At 41.7% G+C, this 14965-nt stretch overlaps 1 protein-coding gene across 6 annotated transcripts in view; it reads right to left on the bottom strand.

Annotated features, from left to right (window-relative positions):
- Positions 1-14965, bottom strand: part of KIAA1217 (KIAA1217 ortholog) — a 506736-nt gene that overhangs the window by 350409 nt on the left and 141362 nt on the right. The gene's annotated exons all lie outside the window — the stretch shown is intronic.

Raw genomic sequence — 14965 nt, 5'->3', positions numbered from 1 at the left:
TGGTGGGTGTTTTTTTTTGTCTGCAGTGGTGACACCACATCAACAGCAATGTGGTCGTGATGTCAGAGCTGCACACAATAACAGGCACAGAGAACAGCGGCAGAGACTTAGCGCTGGACCTGGGGAGGGTGAATAAACCACACATATTTTTTTTAAGCAAATTGCAGCCTGGGAAAAGAGGCTTCCTGAAACCGGATATCACATTTCCACACAAGACTTGAAGAGGTTTTCAAGAACTCCAACACGATGGCCTCCCCCTAGAATAGATTGTCACTGTTTGATCAGTCGGGGTCCAACCCTCAATACTCCCTAATGATCAGCTTGACCAAGGGGTTCCTAGGGCGCCTTCATTTTTGCTTTCTCTGGTTATGTCTGATAGTGCGGCACAGTCCATTTACAGTGTTGCTTTGATCAGTGGTCATGGGGATGGGAACTCCATCAACATCGATGGCCTGTCCTAAAGTCCTAAAAAAAACCCTTTTAAATGAGTACTCTGGCTATGATAATACCTTATAATATGCCCTATAAGGCTATTTTGAGATATTTTAAAATGACACTTTTTGCTCTAGAGAACCTTAAATGTCTGTCGATATAAAAGGATGGCCAATTGATTTCAATAGAAAATGCTCTTTTTTGCACACGGTCCCCCCACTGATAACAGCTGGCAGCTGATTTCCTATGTCCCAGTAACAGCATGGATCCATATTGATTGCAGTAAAGAATACTACAAAAGTACCATCCACTATGTCCTTTTTACAAAAATGTCAGCTTCAATAGCAGTAATGTCACTATCTATGTAAAACCCATAAGAAAAATATCGTAAACTAACTCTCGTGTTTGCCATAATTTATTAAAAAATGATCATTACTAAATAGGAAATGTGCTGCTATACCTCTCCTGACCACACGGTGTGCTATCATTATGGAACGTGTCAATAATTAACACAAGTACAAGCCCATATTAATAAAGCATGATAAGTGCAATGTATTCCATCACCACCTAGTGGCAGAAGTATATAGTACAGTAATTCAATTGTTGGTAATTAATCGCACAAATCCTGGGAATTGCTTCTACAGGTCCTTCTCAAAAAATTAGCATATAGTGTTAAATTTCATTATTTACCATAATGTAATGATTACAATTAAACTTTCATATACTATAGATTCATTATCCACCAACTGAAATTTGTCAGGTCTTTTATTGTTTTAATACTGATGATTTTGGCATACAACTCCTGATAACCCAAAAAACCTGTCTCAATAAATTAGCATATCAAGAAAAGGTTCTCTAAATGACCTATTACCCTAATCTTCTGAATCAACTAATTAACTCTAAACACATGCAAAAGATACCTGAGGCTTTTAAAAACTCCCTGCCTGGTTCATTACTCAAAACCCCCATCATGGGTAAGACTAGCGACCTGACAGATGTCAAGAAGGACATCATTGACACCCTCAAGCAAGAGGGTAAGACCCAGAAAGAAATTTCTCAACAAATAGGCTGTTCCCAGAGTGCTGTATCAAGGCACCTCAATGGTAAGTCTGTTGGAAGGAAACAATGTGGCAGAAAACGCTGTACAACGAGAAGAGGTGACCGGAACCTGAGGAAGCAGTGGACTGAGTCTGGTGTGGAAACATCCAGAGCCACCGTGCACAGGCGTGTGCAGGAAATGGGCTACAGGTGCCGCATTCCCCAGGTAAAGCCACTTTTGAACCATAAACAGCGGCAGAAGCGCCTGACCTGGGCTACAGAGAAGCAGCACTGGACTGTTGCTAAGTGGTCCCAAGTACTTTTTTCTGATGAAAGCAAATTTTGCATGTCATTCGGAAATCAAGGTGCCAGAGTCTGGAGGAAGACTGGGGAGAAGGAAATGCCAAAATGCCTGAAGTCCAGTGTCAAGTACCCACAGTCAGTGATGGTGTGGGGTGCCATGTCAGCTGCTGGTGTTGGTCCACTGTGTTTCATCAAGGGCAGGGTCAATGCAGCTAGCTATCAGGAGATTTTGGAGCACTTCATGCTTCCTGGCACCTGCTCACAGTGCCAAAACCACTGGTAAATGGTTTACTGACCATGGTATTACTGTGCTCAATTGGCCTGCCAACTCTCCTGACCTGAACCCCATAGAGAATCTGTGGGATATTGTGAAGAGAAAGTTGAGAGACGCAAGACCCAACACTCTGAATGAGCTTAAGGCCGCTATTGAAGCATCCTGGGCCTCCATAACATCTCAGCAGTGTCACAGGCTGATTGCCTCCATGCCACGCCGCATTGAAGCAGTCATTTCTGCCAAAGGATTCCCGACCAAGTATTGAGTGCATAACTGAACATTATTATTTGATGGTTTTTTTGTTTGGTATTAAAAAACACTTTTATTTGATTGGTCGGGTGAAATATGCTAATTTATTGAGACAGGTTTTTTAGGTTATCAGGAGTTGTATGCCAAAATCATCAGTATTAAAACAATAAAAGACCTGACAAATTTCAGTTGGTGGATAATGAATCTATAGTATATGAAAGTTTAATTGTAATCATTACATTATGGTAAATAATGAAATTTAACACTATATGCTAATTTTTTGAGAAGGACCTGTATATTATGCCACAACATGCAAAATAAATAACCAGTTCTGGATAATAATTTCAGTTTTAATGACAAGTAGATATACCTGTAAAATGTTGGATAATCCCGTACATGGTTCAATTGTATTGTGAAATTAAAATAGTCATGGACTTTAATGTACATTTGTAACATTAGATTTGCAAATTGTCTCTTCCGAGAAGAGGACTTGAACTCTAGCGCCACCTATTGGAAGTAGCAATGCTAAAAGTCAATATTGACCCTTTAATGAGCCTAGCCACATGACTATACATTATATTGTTACGCTATATATGTGTGTTTTATCAGCATTTTGCATGAATGTATACACTTACATTATTTTGCTCACATTTATTCTTGCACTACTGGTGCAAAAACTTACTGTTGCAACCCTTATATAAATAGTATTGGTCAGTGACGGACAAAGATAGAAGAGGGCCCCTGTGCAAAAAGAAATACGGTCCCACTACAGTCCAAGCGCTCATCAAAATACAGAATTCCACCTGCTTTGGAGGTGACATTTGGCCCCTTAACCTCTCGGGCCATTGTACAGATGCACAGATTGCACCAATGATATGTCCGCCCCTGGTGTTGGTGCATGCATGACGGATATGATGCCTGTAAAATACATGTACAGTGGAGACTAGACGTTTACACACGCTATATAAAAAGACACATCTGCATGTTTTTCTCAATCTCGGACATGAAATCAGAATAAACCTTTCCTGTTTTAGGTTAATTAGGATTACCATAATCTATTTATATAATTGCCTTGTAATGTTTTCATTTCCTGTTCTGTCCAGGTGTCACCGTATCCCAGAATTCCAAGCGGAGGAAGTTCACCGACCGCCATATTGGGACACCCAAGTGATGGGTGTCTCAATATGGAAACTGCTGGTGGTACCAACCTATTGCGCGGTACCACCAGCGGAACACCGTCGCAGCAAACAGTCACACTCACACACTCACGCAGCCTCTTATGCGGTACCACCAGCGGAACACCGTCGCGAACACGCCGCCGCCCGGATCAGCCGAATGATTCACTGACTGCTGCCATCTTTGTATAGGAGGAGAGCATGCGCAGTTTTAATGTGACCGCCGCTATCTGTCTGCACAAAGATGGCGGCGGTCTGATTTACTGCGCCTGCGCAAATTACGCGCAGGTGCAGTGAATCATTCGGCTGATCCCGGCGGCAGATGCGCGACGTGTCTACAGGCAAAGGAAGCCGGTCACATTAAAGGGGTTTTCCCACGAACGAAAGTTCATTTTAAAAATTGACTGTGTCTGAGCATACAACATCTCCTGGGCAGGGGAGGAAGCAAAAGACAATACTGACATTACAGCAGGGGATCACAGTGGATTCATTTTGTGAGGTAAAATATTTCACTGACTGTTTTTAAAAAATATTTTACCTCACAAAATGATTCCTCTGCTGTAATGTCTGTATTGTCTTGTGCTTCCTCCCCTGCCCAGGAGCTGTGGTATGTTCAGTACACCATCAGACACAGACCATTTTTAACCCCTTCATGACCTTGGGATTTTCCGTGTTTGTTTTTTTCTCCCCTCCATGTCTAAGTTCTCTTTTATCTAAGTGGTGAAAAAAAATTCCAAACTTTGCTAAAAAAAAAAAGAATTGCGCCATTTTCCGATACCCGTAGCGTCTCCATTTTTCATGATTTGGGGTCAGGTGAGGGCTTATTTTTTGCGTTCCAAGCTGACGTTTTTATTGATACCACTTTTGTGCAGATGTGTTCTTTTGATCGCCCGTTATTCCACTTTAATGCAATGTCGCGGCGACCAAAAAAACGTAATTCTGGCGTTTCTAATTTTTTTCTCGCTACGCTGTTTAGCAATCAGGTTAATGCTTTTCTTATTGATAGATCGGGCGATTCTGAACGCGGCAATACCAAATATGTGCAGGTTTGATTTTTTTTATTGTTTTATTTTGAATGGGGCGAAAGGGGGGTGATTTAATCTTTTATATTTTTTTCATTTTTTTCACTTTTTTTTTACTTTTTTTAAACTTTTGCCATGCTTCTATAGCCTCCATAGGAGGCTAGAAGCTGGCACAACTAGATCGGCTCTGCTACATAGCAGCGATCATCAGATCTCAAGGACCTCTATGGTTACAATGCAGAAGCATCGCTGACCCCCGATCATGTGACGGGGGTCGGCGATGCGCGCATTTCCGGCCGTGCGTCCAGAAACGGTAGTTAAATGCCGCTGTCTGCGTTTGACAGCAGCATTTAACTAGTTAATAGCAGCGGGTGAATCGCGATTTCACCCGCCGCTATTGCGGGCACATGTCAGCTGTTCAAAACAGCTGACATGTCCCGGCTTTGATGCGGGCTCACCGCCAGGCTCAAAGCGGGGTTCTGACCTCGGACGTACTACCCCGTCCGAGGTCAAAAAGGGGTTCAAATGAACTTTTGTTCTTGGAAAAACCACTTTAAAAAGCAAATATCGCCAACATGGCTCCTCCTAAAAAGTACACCAATGACAATGAAAGAAAAGCAGCAAAGGCACAACGTCGAAGACAACAAAGGGCAAATGAGATTCTTGAAGAGCAACAGCATCACTAGCACAAAAACAATGCATATAAGTGCAGGCGTCAAGGACACGAGTCCCTAATGCAAAAGCCATTAGATTATCACAGGATGCCATTAGGCAACAACAGCGCCGCATGCCTGCCCCCATCGTGACATAACCGCTCTTCCTATGCATCGGGCCTCCATCTAGTTATTAATATATGCCAAATGACAGAATAATGAGAGAGAAAATGTTTTAAGGTATTTTTATTACTTACTGCAAAGTCAAAAGTTTACATTAAAATGTAATTAGTATTTGGTACCATTGCCCTTAACCCCTTCACCCCGAAGCCTGTTTTCACCTAACTGACACGGCCAATTTTTACAATTCTGACCACTGTCACTTTATGAGGTCATAACTCTGAAACGCTTCAACGGATCTTGGTGATTCTGAGATTGTTTTCTCGTGACATATTGTACTTTATGATAGTGGTAAAACTTCTTCGATATGACTTGCATTTATTTGTGAAAAAATCAGAAATTTGTCGAAAATTATGAAAAGTTCGCAATTTTCAAATTTTTCGTTTTTATGCCCTTAAATTAGAGAGTTATATCACATAATATAGTTAATAAACAACATTTCCCACATGTCTGCTTTACATCAGCACAATTTTGGAAACATAATTTGTTTTTGTTAGGGAGTTATAAGGGTTAAAAGTTGAAAAGCGATTTCTCATTTTTGCAACAAAATTTGCAAAACCATTTTTTTTACGGACCACCTCACACTTGAAGTGAATTTGAGGGGTCTATATGACAGAAAATGCCCAAAAGTGACACCATTCTAAAAACTGCACCCCTCAAGGTTCTCAAAACCACATTAAAAAAGTTTATTAACCCTTCAGGTGCTTCACAGGAATTTTTGGAATGTTTTAAAAAAATTGAACATTTAATTTTTTTTCCACAAAATTTTTACTTCAGATCCAATTTGTTTTATTTTACCAAGGGTAACAGGAGAAATTGGACCAAAAAAGTCGTTGTACAATTTGTCCTGAGTACACCGATACCCCACATGTTGGGGTAAACCATTGATTGGGCACATGGCAGAGCTCGGAAGGGAAGGAGCGTCATTTGACTTTTCAATGCAAAATTGTCTGGAATTGAGATCGGAACTCATGTCGTGTTTGGAGAGCCCCTGACGTGCCTAAACAGTGGAAACCCCCACAAGTGACACCATTTTGGAAAGTAGACCCTCTAAGGAACTAATCTAGATGTGTGGTGAGCACTTTGAACCTCCAAGTGCTTCACAGAAGTTTATAATGTAGAGCCGTAAAAAAAAATTAATATTAATTTTCACAAAAAATGATCTTTTTGCCCCAAATTTTTTATTTTCCCAAGGGTAGCAGGATAAATTGGACCCCAAAATTGTTGTGCAATTTGTCCTGAGTACGCTGATACCCCATATGTGGGGGTAAACCACTGTTTGGGCGCATGGCAGAGCTCGGAAGGGAAGGAGAGCCATTTGACTTTTCAATGCAAAATTGGCTGGAATTGAGATCGGAACCCATGTCGTGTTTGGAGAGCCCCTGACGTGCCTAAACAGTGGAAACCCCCACAAGTGACACCATTTTGGAAAGAAGACCCCCTAAGGAACTTATCTAGATGTGTGGTGAGCACTTTGAACCTCCAAGTGCTTCACAGAAGTTTATAATGTAGAGCCGTAAAAAAAAAATTAATATTAATTTTCACAAAAAATGATCTTTTTGCCCCAAATTTTTTATTTTCCCAAGGGTAGCAGGATAAATTGGACGCCAAAAGTTGTTGTGCAATTTGTGCTGAGTACGCTGATACTTCATATATGGTGATAAACCACTGTTTGGGCGCATGGCAGAGCTCGGAAGGGAAGGAGCGCCATTTGACTTTTCAATGCAAAATTGGCTGGAATTGAGATCGGAACCCATGTCGTGTTTGGAGAGCTCCTGACGTGCCAAAACAGTGGAAACCCCCACAAGTGACACCATTTTGGAAAGAAGACCCCCTAAGGAACTTATCTAGATGTGTGGTGAGCACTTTTAACCCCCAATTGTTTCACTAAAGTTTAGAATGTAGCACTATGAAAATTAAAAAATAATTTTTTCTTTCCACTAAATGATGTTTTAGCCCGCAATTTTTTTTCCCCAAGGGTAACAGGAGAAATTGGACCACAAAAGTTATTGTCCAATTTGTCATGAGTACGCTGATACCCCATACATTGGGGGGAACCACTGTTTGGGCGCACGGCAGAGCTCGGAAGGGAAGGAGCGCCGTTTGAAATGCAGACTTAGATGGATTGGTCTGCAGGTGTCATGTTGCATTTGCAGAGCCCCTGATGTACCTAAGCAGTAGAAACCCCCCACAAGTGACCCCATATTGGAAACTAGACCCCCCACGGAACTTATCTAGATGTGTTGTGAGAACTTTGAACCAACAAGTGTTTCACTACAGTTTATCACGCAGAGCCGTGAAAATAAAAAATATTTTTTTTTCCACGAAAATTATATTTTAGCCCCCACGTTTTTATTTTCCCAAGGGTAACAGGAGAAATTGGAAAACAAAAGTTGTTGTCCAATTTGTCCTGAGTACGCTGATACCCCATATGTGGGGAGGAACCACTGTTTGTGCGCACGGCAGAGCTCGGAAGGGAAGGAGCGCCGTTTGAAATGCAGACTTAGATGGATTGGTCTGCAGGTGTCTTGTTGCATTTGCAGAGCCCGTGATGTACCTAAACAGTAGAAACCCCCCACAAGTGACCCCATATTGGAAACTAGACCCCCCACGGAACTTATCTAGATGTGTTGTGAGAACTTTGAACCCCCAAGTGTTTCACTACAGTTTATAACGCAAAGCCGCGAAAATAAAAAATATATTTTTTTCCACGAAAATTATATTTTAGCCCCCACGTTTTTATTTTCCCAAGGGTAAGGCTGGTTTCACACTTGCGTTTTTATCTAAATGCGTTTTTAAAAAAAACGCATGTGTGAAAAAACGCATGTAAACGCGGTAAAACGCATGCGTTTTTTAGACGCATGCGTTTTTATAGAAAAACACAAGAAAACAAGAAAAACCAAAAAACCCTAACCCTACCCCTAACCCTAACCTGAAATACGTGGCACTGAAATACGTGGCACTGAAATACGTTTATATACGTATATACGTATATAAGTGCCATGATATTTCAGTGGCCACGTATATAAGTGCCACGTATATAAGTGCCACGTATATAAGTGCCACGTATATAAGTGCCACGTATTTCACGTAAATGCCACGATATTTCAGTGCCACGTATTTCACTGAAATATCGTGGCACTGAAAGACGTGGCACTGAAATATCGTGGCACTGAAATATCGTGGCACTGAAAGACGTGGCACTGAAATACGTGGCACTGAAATACGTGGCACTGAAATACGTGGCACTGAAATACGTGGCACTATGACTGTCAGAAAATGTTCATTAAACGGTTAGGGGTGAGTTTAGGGGTAGGGTTAGGGTTAGGGTTTGGATCCCTTTATCACCTTGATGGTGGTGGGTGACTTTTCAGTGTGTGTTCTGGTTTTTTTATATAAAAACGCTTGCGTTTTTAACGCAAACAAACGCGTTGAGATCGGACGCCATGTCGCGTTTGGAGAGCCCCTGATGTGCCTAAACAGTGAAAACTCCCCAATTCTAACTGAAACCCCAACCCTAACCCCAGCCCTAACCCTAGCCCTAACCCCAACCCTAACCCTAGCCCTAACCCTAGTCCTAACCCTAGCGCTACTTTCACACTAGCGGTTTTTTGCATACGTCGCAATGCGTCGTTTTGGCGAAAAAACGCATCCTGCAAGGTCATCTGCAGGATGCGTTTTTTCCCCATAGACTAACATTAGCGACATATTGACACACGTCGCAAGCGTCGTGCGACGGTTGCATCGTGTTGTGGCGGACCGCCGGCAGCAACAAACGTTACATGTAACTTTTTTTGTGCCGACGGTCCACCATTTCCGACCACGCATGCGCGGCTGGAACTCCGCCCCCACCTCCCCGCACCTCACAATGGGGCAGCGGATGCGTGGAAAAACAGCATCCGCTGCCCCCGTTGTGCGGCGCTTGCACAGTATGCGTCGGTATGTCGGGCCGACGCAGCGCGACGGCCCCGTACTGACGCTAGTGTGAAAGTAGCCTAACGGGAAAATGGAAATAAATATATTTTTTTAAATTGTATTATTTTTCCCTAACTAAGGGGGTGATGAAGGGGGATTTGATTTACTTTTATAGTGGGTTTATTAGCGGATTTTTATGATTGGCAGCCGTCACACACTGAAAGACGCTTTTTATTGCAAAAAATAGTTTTTGCATCACCACATTTTGAGAGCTATAATTTTTCCAGATTTTGGTCCACAGAGTCATGTGAGATCTTGTTTTTTGCGGGACGTGTTGACGTTTTTATTGGTACCATTTTCGGGTACATGACATTTTTTGATCGCTTTTTATTCCGATTTTTGGGAGGCGGAATGAACAAAAATCAGCAATTCCTGAAATTCTTTTAGGGGGGGCGTTTATACCGTTCCGCGTTTGGTAAAAAGGATAAAGCAGTTTTATTCTTCGGGTCAGTTCGATTACAGCGATACCTCATTTATGTAATTTTTTTATGTTTTGGCGCTTTTACACAATAAAAACTATTTTATATAAAAAAATAATTGTTTTTGCATCGCTTTATTCTGAGAGCTATAACTTTTTTATTTTTCTGCTGATGATGCTGTATGGTGGCTTTTTTTTTGCGGGACAAGATGACGTTTTCAGCGGTACCATGCTTATTTATATCCGTCTTTTTGATCGCGTGTTATTCCACTTTTTGTTTGGCAGTATGAGAATAAAGCGTTGTTTTTTGCCTCGTTTTTTTTTTTTTTTTTTTACGGTGTTCACTGAAGGGGTTAACTAGTGATATAGTTTTATAGGTGGGGTCGTTACGGACGTGGCGATACCAAATATGTGTACTTTTATTGTGTGATTTTTTTTTTATTTAGATAAAGAAATGTATTTATGGGAATTTTTTTTTTTTTTTTCTTTATTTAGGAATTTTTTAAAATTTTTTTTTTACACATGTGGAAAATTTTTTTTTTACTTTTTTACTTTGTCCCAGGAGGGGACATCACAGATCGGTGATCATACAGTGTGCACAGCACTCTGTCTGATCACCGATGTGACAGGCACGTTCCACAGGCTTGCCGGCGCCTGCTATGAGGATTCTCAGCAGACGTCGGCAAGCAGGGTCATCTCATGACCCGGAAGGAGTCCCGCGGCCATCTTGGATCCGGGGAATCCTTCCAGGTCACCGGAGCAGCGCGATCTCATCGCGCTGCTCCGATGGGAGAGCGCAGGGAGCCCCCGTCCCTGCGCGATCCCCCTCTATGCCGCTGTCACTATTGACAGCGGCATCAGAGGGGTTAAATGCCCGCGATCGGCGATAGCGCCGATCGTGGGCATTGCTGCGGGGTGTCAGCTGTCATATACAGCTGACACCCGCACCCGATCACCGCGGCGCTCAGCGCGAGACCGCGGTGATCGAGCCGCCGTACTAGTACTGCGGCTGTCAGTAATGCAGTGCCGGCAGCGCAGTACTAGTACGGCGCATGTCGGGAAGGGGTTAAACTGAATGACTTGGGTCAAGCGTTTGGGATATCCTTCCACAAGCTTCTCACAATAGTTGGTCACAATTTGGGCCCATTCTTCCTGACAAAACTGCTGTAACTGATCCATGTTTGTAGGTCGCTCTGCTTGCGCCGGCCTTTTCAGCTTTGCCCATAAATTTTCAATAGGATTTAGATCAGGTCTTTGTGATGACCACTCCAACACATTGACTTTGTTATCCTTAAGCCACGTTGTTACCATTTTGGCATAATGCTTCGGGTCATTGTCCATTTGGAAGATCCATTTCGGTCTAAGCTTTAACTTCCTGGCTGATGTCTTGAGATGTTGCTTCAGTATTGCCACATAATCTTCTTATTTCATGATGCCATCTATTTTCTGAAGTTCCCCAGTCCCTCCTGCAGCCAAACAACCCCACAACATGATGCTGCCACCCCCGTGTTTCACAGTTAAGATGGTGTTCTTAGGCTTCCAAGCTTCTCCCTTTTTCTTCCAAACGTAATGATGGTCATTATGCCCCAAAAATTCCATTTTGGTTTCATCACACCACAGGACATGTCTCCAAAAAATAAGGTCTCTGTTCCTGTGTGCATTTGCAAACATTTTATGTTTCTTTTGGAGTAATGACTTCTTCCTGACAGAGTGGCCTTTCAGCCCATGTTGATACAGTAGTCGTTTCACTGTGGATATTGACACAATCTTACCAGCTTCCGCCATCATCTATCACAAGGTCTTTTGCTTTTGTCCTTGGGTTGATTTACACATGTCGGACCAAAGTACGTTCATCTCTGGGACACAGAACCCACCTCCTTCCTGAGCGATATGATGGCTGGACATTCCCATCTTGTTTGTACTTGCATATAATTGTTTGTACAGATGAATGAGACACCTTCAGGCATCTTGAAATTATACCCAAAGATGAGCCAGCCTTGTGCAAGTCCACAATTTCTGATATTCCTGATATCTTGGCTGATTTCTTTAGACTTTCCCATGATGCTACACAAAGAAGAAGTTTGTTTCAGGTGTGCATTAAAATATATCCACAGGTGTGTCTCTAACTCTGAAGTTGCCAAAAAATCTATCAGAAGCTTCCAAACACATGAGATCATCATATGGGCAGGCCAGAATTGTTTAAAGGCATAGTAATCTTAGTGCATGTACATTTTTGACTTTGCAGTAAGTAATAAAAATACCTTAAAACATTCTCTCTCTCTCTCTCTCTCTCATTATTCTAGCATTTGGCAAACATTAATAATTATGGCAATCTAACTAAAAATGGGAAAGGTTTATTCTGATTTAAATGTCAGATATTGAAAAAACATGCATATGTGCCTTTTTATATAGTGTCGGGAAACTTCTGGTTTCAGCTGTAAATACTCTATGTGTCAATCCAGGACTATGTACTTAAGACATGTTCTGTTTTGTCTTTTTTAGAAGACACTTTCATCCAGCAGTGGTACAGGAAAAGTTTTAATCTTTCACGAAAACCATGATTTTTTGCAGGACATTGCTCCATTGCAGCATCAAAGTCTCCACTGTTCAGCTGCCAGTCTAAAGGCCTTAAAGATAAAAGAATAATGACACGACTCCTTCCTCGCCTGACCTAAACACTACTGAGAACTTGTGGACCCTTCTTAAATGGGAGATTTACGGTGAAGGAGAACAGTCATCTCTCTGATCAGTGTCTGGGGGCGCTGGGGTTGGTGCTGCCCAAAAAGTTGATCATCAACAGATTAAGAAACTGACTGACTCCATGGATGGAGCTTATGATTGTTACTGAGAACAAGGGCGGCTATATTACTATATGGGTCACTGATATTTTTTTTAAATGTCAAAATTATATATTTAAAGAATTTGAGTTGTTTGGTTATTATTCTCACTTTAACAGATGAAATTAAACAAAGGAGATGAGAAAATGTATGCTTTTCATTTACTTGCCCAATAATTCTGCACACACAGATATTCTCCTAAGAAAAACTAATCTTCACTTTTACTTTCTTAAATATTCAGTGTCTTGGTTAGGACATGGTTAATGTCCTGTTCCCTCAGGGTTAATTTTGCTGGCCTCCCTTTCGATCTGGGAGGTGTATTTATAATCACTCCAGACTAGGATTTGCTGTCAGCTATACTTTCTATTCTAGTCTGTGTGCCTGACTCCTGGAGTATGTGCCCAGTTTGCAATTGCTTTGCTTGCTCTCCATGCTGTACTCTGTTTGTTCTTCTGGATTTCTGACCTCTGGCTTCACTTCTGACAATGACCTGTCTCACCCCTTTGGTACCTCGTGATCTCCTGGCTCCAATCTTAGCTTAACTACTCTCTTGTGTTTATCTCTTCTCTACACCCCGGCATCTGGCTCCGCCCACGACCACCTCCCTCTCTGTCACATGGTTCAGGTCCTGGTTGTACCTGTTAGTAACCTGGCGTTTTGCTCAGCTCCCTTGCTGCTGTGTGCAGCTCTCCCCACAGCAGTATTACCCGGGAGGCGTGACATTCAGGTTTTCAGGTTAATTAACCTTTCAAATTGACCGACAGAGCTGTAGTTGTTCAATAATAAAAGTATTCATCAACAATACAAATTGCCTAATAACTGTGCAATCATCATGAATAAGGGTACAGAATGCACGAGAAACGCATTGACGTTTTAATTTATGGATGTATGTGAAGTCATTTTAACAATGCACCAAAAAAAATAAAGATTTCTACTCCATTGAGCTGCATAAACTGGCTTTTTAGCTGTTTGTTATCGTCTCTTTCAGTGACATTTCTTACTGAAATATGATGCTAGTTACTTTCACACGTTCCCGACCAAAATCTGATCCCAGATCTTTTTTACGCGTTCCTGACCAAAATTTGAACCCAGGTCTCTTCTATACGTTCCCGACGAAAATCTGATCAAAGGCCTCTTCTACATGTTCCCGACCAAAATCCGATCCCAGGTCTCTTCTACACGTTCCCGACCAAAATCTGATCCCAGGTAACTTCTCCACATTTCTGGCCGAAATCTGATCCCAGGTCACTTCCCCATGTTTTTGGCCGAAATCTGATCCCAGGTCTCTTCTACATGTTCCTAAAGTTGGTGCATACTGGACGTCTCACTTAGTTATGTATACAGGTTTTCCTTCAACTCTGCGAGACTTTCTCAGTAGATATTTTGTGAAGTCAGCATTGTGTACATCTCCTCTAAGCAGTAAGTACAGCTTGATAAAAAAAAACCACTCCTCTACATTGGGAACATGCATTGAGAACAAGCCGACCAGCGATATTAACTTTGCTATAAATTATATTTCGGAAATAACAACAGTGCACGTGAATGGGGAATGCAGACTAAGCTAAGACTACCAATGCTTATTAACTGAGCTCTATTCAAAGGAAAACTACAGTAATTTCACATATTAAGCCTTTCATTTGGGTTTCAGGAGTTGGCAGGCCTCCCAGAATAGGAAAATGTGGATACAAAGAATTTATAGAAAAGAGGTCAGGTCATGGATAACTTGATCAGGCGTCTGCTACCTGCAATCATTCTATGATGAATGACACACTTTCCACAGACTTTAGTCTAAAATAAAGTTTTGGGCATGATATTCTACACGAGAATAATCCTGTATGAGTATTATATAGACCATTTACGTACGGGTGGGACTTTCAGCATTATTGGGAGGAGAGGTAGTAGACAACCAGACCAAGTCAGGAGAACGTTGATGACTCTTATGCCCTCTGCTTCACAGCACACGTTCTGTGACTTTACATGGTCTCCACTTTGTGGGTGAGATGTTGTGGCTTCAATACGCTTCCATTTCTCAATAATATCGCTCACAGGCGATCGTGGAATATTTAGGAAGGTAGTAATTTCACAAACTGACTTCTTACAAAGCCCATCCTACTACAGCACAATAATGAGATCTTTAGAGAGAGATATTCTTTTACAATTTTTTTTTAAAGGCAAGCTGCAAGAGACGGATTTTATACACCTTTGTCAATGGGACTCATTGAAATACTTTAAATCGATATGTACGTTGTTTATGGGAGAACCCCTTTAAGGCAGGCGTATAATCTGTAATGGAAAGCAATGGGTTAATTAGTGGTAAGTAGGATTGGTTTATATATCACTTATATATTATATTGCTAGATTATGGCAGCAATGGAAACTTTCAATATTGCACTATTTCAGTTTTGCTAC

Source organism: Ranitomeya variabilis, chromosome 6 (genome assembly GCF_051348905.1).
Source record: "Ranitomeya variabilis isolate aRanVar5 chromosome 6, aRanVar5.hap1, whole genome shotgun sequence".
NCBI lineage: Eukaryota > Metazoa > Chordata > Amphibia > Anura > Dendrobatidae > Ranitomeya > Ranitomeya variabilis.
The sequence above is the reverse complement of the archived record's forward strand: the minus strand, read 5'-3'. Positions and strand labels throughout refer to the sequence as shown.